The following is a 6,502-nucleotide window of genomic DNA, read 5'->3' as shown; positions in this document are numbered from 1 at the left end:
AGGAGGTACTAAATTCTCACCATGACAAGTGCTGACATTTTGAGGAAGACCACTTCTCTGAGGCTTTTTCAGATAAACCCTTTTGCCTTGTTTGTCGGGGGAAATTTGGTCAAGGGCCACCGAGAACTCCTCTGTTCTTGCTTGTCCCCGTGAGAATGTTTCGATCTCATTCCTGGAATGCTGCCTCCCCTGCATTGGCAGAGAAAGTCTCCATGTGGCTTAGCTTTCTGTCTGAGATGAGAATAGTGGGGGGTTAAGTTCCAAGGTCAGCAGCAGTGAGGTAGCAGGCAGGCTCTGGCTTGAGCAGTTGGCTGTTTTCGCATTTGTCTTCCCCACCCTCTGGCCTGGCCTCTGAGGTTGTCATGGTCAAAGTCAGGGAACTTTGTTTAGTCTGCATCCCAGGCTTGAAGAGGCCACAAAAACTCCCCAGGCTGTGGTCGCCCAGACTTGGAACTGCAGGCCTTCTGTCATTTGTGCACCTTTCTTGTCACTTGGTATTTTGTGTTGGTCTCTCTCTACCCTGGTGGCCTTTAAACTCTTTCTGGAAGTCACTGTGCTGGCACTACGTTTTCCAAGGCACTGTGAGCAACTTGATGAAATAACGGAAATTCATGAAGAAAATAAGAGCAAGATTTCTTTGGTAAAAATCTCTTCTTGGGAAGCCCACATCTTCATTGCGGCTATAAAGTATGATGAAAATACCTTAATCTTAATAGTTTCTTTAAAAAGAAAGAAAGAAGGAAGGAAGGAAAGATCTTCAGTACCTGAGCATTAAAAAATGGTGTTTGAGTAAAGGGGGTTGAAAGGTTTCCCTATGAGGAAGTCCTTTTGAAACTTAGAGCAGTATTTTAAGATTTATTTATTCTTACTCTTCATTTATGGGTGTTTTTCTGCTGTCTGTCTATATGCATATGCATTGTGTGTGCGCTTGATGCCTGCAAAAACCAGAAAAAGGCATCAGATCCCCTGGAATTGGAGTTCCAGGAGCTTGTTAGACTCAGTGTAGGTGCTAGGAATTGAATGGGTTCTCTTCTTAACTCCAGGGCCACCTCTTCAGGCCCTAGAGCAGTGATCTAAAATGCTTAGGACTAGGGAAAGAAGGATGAGGAAGATGAGAAGAAGGAACTGAAGAAGAAAGAAGCGAAAAAAACAAAACAAAACAACCACTGCTGCTAAGTTGAAAATTCTGCTAGAAAGCCAAGAGCCATCTTGGAGCAGAGTTTTATAGCTGAGTTATAAACTTTGAAAATAGGGCTATATAATGGAAATGTTGACAGCCTCTCTACTATAACAGTGCTAGCGGATGCCCGCTGTAATGTACTGTATAATTTATAGGAGTCACCTGTTAAGCCATCTGGGAAAGAAAATTTCCCTTCCTTTAAAATGTTAATAATTTGATTAACCTCTTGAACTTCATCATGATTCCAAATGGAGTTCATACAAGCCATTGCAGCTACATAGCCAATTTGTATTAGCAAATAAAATTTGGGATGAAAAAAAGTGCATACTGAATAGTTTTCTTGTTCTTGCCCTGTAGAAAAATGAGTTCAAGGAGAAGTTGCCCCTTGATAGCCTGGGAAAGTGCTTGATTCATACAAAGCTGCTTACAATTTAGGGAAGCCAGCAGGGAATCTTGGTGTAGGAACCTACATGCCTTTCTGCCTACTCTTCTTCCTTCGTTAGAACAAAGGTTTCTCCTGCTAAGAGTGAAAGCTGATAGTTTTCTTTCTAGGAACCTTGACTCTATAACTATTTAACAAATTGGTAGCTGGCTCATATAGATGGTTTTATGGCTTCTGCACTTGTAGAGCAGAAGGTCTCCATCGAAGAACTCCCCAATTCCTATTATTCTTCCTTTAGCGTTGCCTTAGAGTCACCCATTCTCACCATCCCTTCCCTAAAGAACCACCTCCCTAGGGTGAACTCCACTGTAACTCTCCCTCTGTAACTCTTAGGATCATTCTCTAAGGCTTCTTGAATCTCATGGAATACATTCCACTGAGCAAAGCTAAAAGGGCTTAGATTCCTTCCCTGGATGTTTTAATAAGCATTGTTCTTTTGGGAAGATTTCTGAAGATTAAATTGCTCACTTGCATTTGCTGAGTTGATAACAGTTTCCAAACTCTAGCCCTGACCTCTTACCCATTTCTTCTCCAATTTCTCCAAAGAGACTACTTTGCTGTTAATCTGGGTTGCATGCATTTTGTAGAAGGGACACAAGGTTGTCTACAAGGTGAAGACTTCAAATGAAATTTTCTGATTAATCCAGGAAATGCTATTTTGGATAGTACCCAGAATACAAAAGCAGTCATGTTCCATGTAAGTGAAATAAAATAATCATATTGACAGTCCCCATCCAGGAAAATCTAAACACAGTTCTTTGATCTGAGAGGCAATGCTTCCAAAGCACTTTCAGCCCAAAGGGTGTATTCATCTTCTGGGAGAGCATATATTCTTTTGGACCTTCTGTTGAAGGTGTCTGTATTTTTACTCAAGGTGACGATCATTCAATTTGCTGAGAGTCTTCTGGTTTTGGCACTGAAAAGTTTTGTACCAGCAGATGGTTGGCCATCCTAGTTTTGCAGAATAACTTCTGTTTTTTACAACTCAGTTGGATTGCACAAAGAGAAGAGGTTAGTAGGATGTAGTATAAGGAACCATTTTCTCATTACTTGCGTGTTGCAATGAGGGATTGCCTCATGAAATGATAAGGCTTGTGGCATTGGGAATCACTACCAGCATATAACTGGCAAGAAAAAGATTTCTATTTTGCAAGAAAGATTAGATTTTATGACCTTTAAGTGGTTTCCTAAGCCTGAAGTTTAAAAATTCTCCAGTAGCTCCAAAACAGAAGAAACATGATGGCTAGGAATCTTAATTGTTGGTAATTTTGTGTGTCCTATACAAGTTGTGTAGTTTTTTATATGTGGTGTGCATGTGTGTGTGTGTGTGTGTGTACATGTGAGTGTGTTATGCATGCATGTGAGGACATATATGACAATGTGTGCATACAGAAGTTGGACATCGATGCGATGCCCGCAGTCTTACTCTATTACTCTCCAGATTCGTTTTTGAAACAGTAATTCATTGAACCTGGTATCTCACCATTTATGCAGGACTAGCTGGTCCACTGCGAACCCTTGGATGTACCTGACTCTGCTTCCCAGTTGTAGGGGCACAGATGCTTTCTGTCACATCTGGCTTTTACAAAGGTTCTGGGGAGCCAAACTCAATTCCCTGTGCTTATTCAATAAATACTTTACCCACCCAGTTGTCTTCCCAGTTCTGCTTTGAAGTTTATTTTAAAGCCTGGTTTTGTATCTTGCCTAGACTTCTCCTGTACAGTTTATACAGTGCTTTCCTACTTTGTATGGACTTCTTGGCCCTTGATTCACTCTTGTGGTTTTCAAATATTTCTCAATGGGAGACTCCCTGAGCTCGTCATCAGAATGTGAAGTTTGTTGATGCTTTCACACTTCTCCACTGGAACCATGATTCCTGCTCATAGATTGATGTCCTCCAGCCTTTGTCTACCCTAGTACTTATGTACGCTTTACAGATGTGTCAAGAGAGAGCTCAAGATGTTGAGAGGGGAGGTTTGCCAGAACTACAATGAGATCATGTGGCACAGCCAAGAATAAAAAGTCAAAAATCTGGCTCTATGTCCTGTTCCTAATGACTAGACACCACTCCCTCCTTGGAGCATATTTGTTCTTAATGTCTTAAAGGGGCAAGGATTGCTAGTTGGCCTATAAAACCAAGAAATGCCCTCCTTTTGAGTAACGGCACAGCCTTCCTTGTTGCTATCTAGACTCTTGGTTCTTTTACCCTTCTCCAGTGTATGAAGTCTCTTTCTATCCTCATATCTCTGTCTACTTTTCCTTGGTAAGATCGTCCTGAATTCTGTGAGTTGAATTTTCTTTTTTTTTCACATTTAAAATTAATTTAATTAAAATTTCAGTTTATGCTTAATATTTCTTGAGTGGTATTTACATAGGCATAATATGATGATTTACTTAGATAAGAGAATTCCTATTTTTTTCTTTTTTTTCTTTTCCAGTTTAAATTTAGATAAGAAACAAGGTTACTCCACAAGTCAGTTCCAGGTCCCTCTCCCTTTCCCTCCCCTCCTCCCGTGCTCTCCCCCCCCCCGTTATCCCCTCATTCCCCCAGGGAGGGTGAGGCCCTCTATGGGGGTGTCCATAGTCTGTCATTTCATATAGGGCAGGGCCTAGACCCTTCCCCAAGAGTTCAGGGTGAGAGTGCACCTCACATTGTTCTATGGGAGTCCAAAGTCCGTGTGTATACTTGGGATGGGTACTGATCTGCTGCCCAAGGCTCAATAGATTACCTAGGCCTCCTCACTGACACCCAGATTCAGGGGGTCTTGATCAGTCCCATGCTGGATTCCCAGGCTGATGCCTGGGATTCAAGAGTTAACCTTTGTCTGGTCAGCTGTTTCTGGGGGTTAAACCAGCCCAGTCTTAATCCCTTTGATCATCAGTCCTCCCTGTCTGTTACTGGCTTTCTTGAGTTGAATTTTCAACAGTATAAAATGTGTTTAAGTGCCAGGTGGGTGATGGCACATGCCTTTAATCCCAGCACTGGGAGGCAGAGGCAGGTAGTTCTCTGTCAGTTTGAGGCCAGAATGGTTTACAGAGTGAGCACCAGGATAGCCAGAGCTACACAGAGCAACCCTGTCTCAAAAAAAAAAAAAACAAACCAAATTAAAAAAAGTCTACTTAAGCAATAGACTCTACAGTGGGATAATCTCTGAAGTTTATGTCTCCTTGTTGCCTCCATTGAGATCTCAGAGAAGAGGACCTTCAATCAAAAACATTGTTTTCCTTTCTGTATGCAAGCTAGCTTGTCTTCCCTGAATTTCCAGAGATGTCTTTTGGTTGCTTTGCTTAGACCTACAGGTGAGTCCATGAAAACACGTTCAAAGGGTTATCAAGGTTCATTAGGATAAATAACAAGGTAGTTAGACACTGTGGTCTTCCATTCTGTGGGGGGTGAATGGAGCCATCAGCTAAATCTCTGAGCACACGCGCGCGAGTGCATGCGCATGCGCACACACACACAACACACACACACACACACACACACACACACACACACACACACACACAGAACTTTTCCAAAGAACTGACAATGAAATAACTTGGTAAACACTCAGAGGCTAAAATACACAAGTGAATGGTGCTTAGGCTTTCTTAGGACAAGCAGAGAGGAAGGTGCTAGTTACTCAGTCCTTGAGCTGCTAGTCCTTTGACACACTTCTCCTTGGTGAAAGGCATATAACTCTGGGAATCAAGTCACTCCAAACTCTTACTTTCCAGTCTCAGGAATCAATTACTTATTTAGAGTACTGATTTATTTTAGAGTTAGAGCAGTATGACTGTTTATCATTGGAACTGTGTTTTCCTTTCTTCTCTGGGTCCTAGCAGTCCAATAGTTCAGGGCTGACAATGGCTTAATAGTAAAGAACACTGGGTGTTCTTCAGGAGGATCTGGATTCAATTCCTAAGACCTACACGGTGGCTCACAACTGTCTGTAACTCCAGTTGCAGGGAATCTAATACCTTCTTCTGGCCTCCGTAGACAGTGTACCCATGTGGTACGTACATATATGCAAACAAAACACCCCCACATAAAAAAGAAAAAAAGTGAAAAAAAGGTCACACAGTTCAATCAGCTCCATGCCGTCATTATGCTCCATCAGCTGGATGCTGAAAGTAATGCGTGCGTATGTATTCAACTCTCTAGAGTGCAGCCCACACTAAAGGTATTTTTAGCTTATGACTTTGTTTTCGCTTTGTGACCTTATAACAACTAAAATAGAATTTCACAAAACAATTCTTCCTAATGCAGTTCTTTCTACCACTTTATTCTCTTCCGTTTCATTCTATTCTGTTCTGCTTTTTGAAGTGGTGTTTATAAGTCATGAAGTAGGTTTTAGAACTTTACTCGAGCTCTCCTACTAGTTTGAGAAATGTTGATACAATCTTTTCCTTGAATATTTCCAAATACAGACAACTCAGGCTGCCCAAGGCAGGTCATGCAGCCACTGTGTCAATCAGAGGTCCTCTTTCGTGTGAGCTCTACCCTGCCCCTTGACACAGTCTGCCTAGTGTCTTGTGGTTCTGGATGCTATCATCAGTCTTATTCTTGATTTCTTATTTGAAGAGAAGTTTCCTTTTGAAAACTCCTTACCCACTTATGGTTGGTTATGCCTCACCCCCAAGAGGCTTAGTGGCCAAACTTCAATAGCTGAAATGAAGTTAGGCCATAGCAATTAGAAATGTACCCTTAAGCATTGATTAATTTTAAGAAAAGAGTTGCCTTTCTAAAATGTGCTCAGCTGAACTGAACAAATGCCCCAATTCCCCACTTCACTTCAGCAATGGAAAATCTGGCCAAGATTCTGCTCTATATTGATTTTGCTCAAAGGTGGCAAGTGACAACACAATCATTACATAAATGACATGAGAAAATAGCT

General features: G+C 41.6%; 1 long non-coding RNA gene across 1 annotated transcript in view; it reads left to right on the top strand.

Moving 5' to 3' along the window:
- LOC110340149 overlaps positions 1-6,502 on the top strand; it is a 177,922-nt gene that overhangs the window by 98,326 nt on the left and 73,094 nt on the right. The gene's annotated exons all lie outside the window — the stretch shown is intronic.

This window comes from Mesocricetus auratus, unplaced genomic scaffold (assembly GCF_017639785.1).
Source record: "Mesocricetus auratus isolate SY011 unplaced genomic scaffold, BCM_Maur_2.0 Super-Scaffold_6730, whole genome shotgun sequence".
Lineage (NCBI taxonomy): Eukaryota > Metazoa > Chordata > Mammalia > Rodentia > Cricetidae > Mesocricetus > Mesocricetus auratus.
This window is presented reverse-complemented; position numbering and strand designations above follow the sequence as displayed.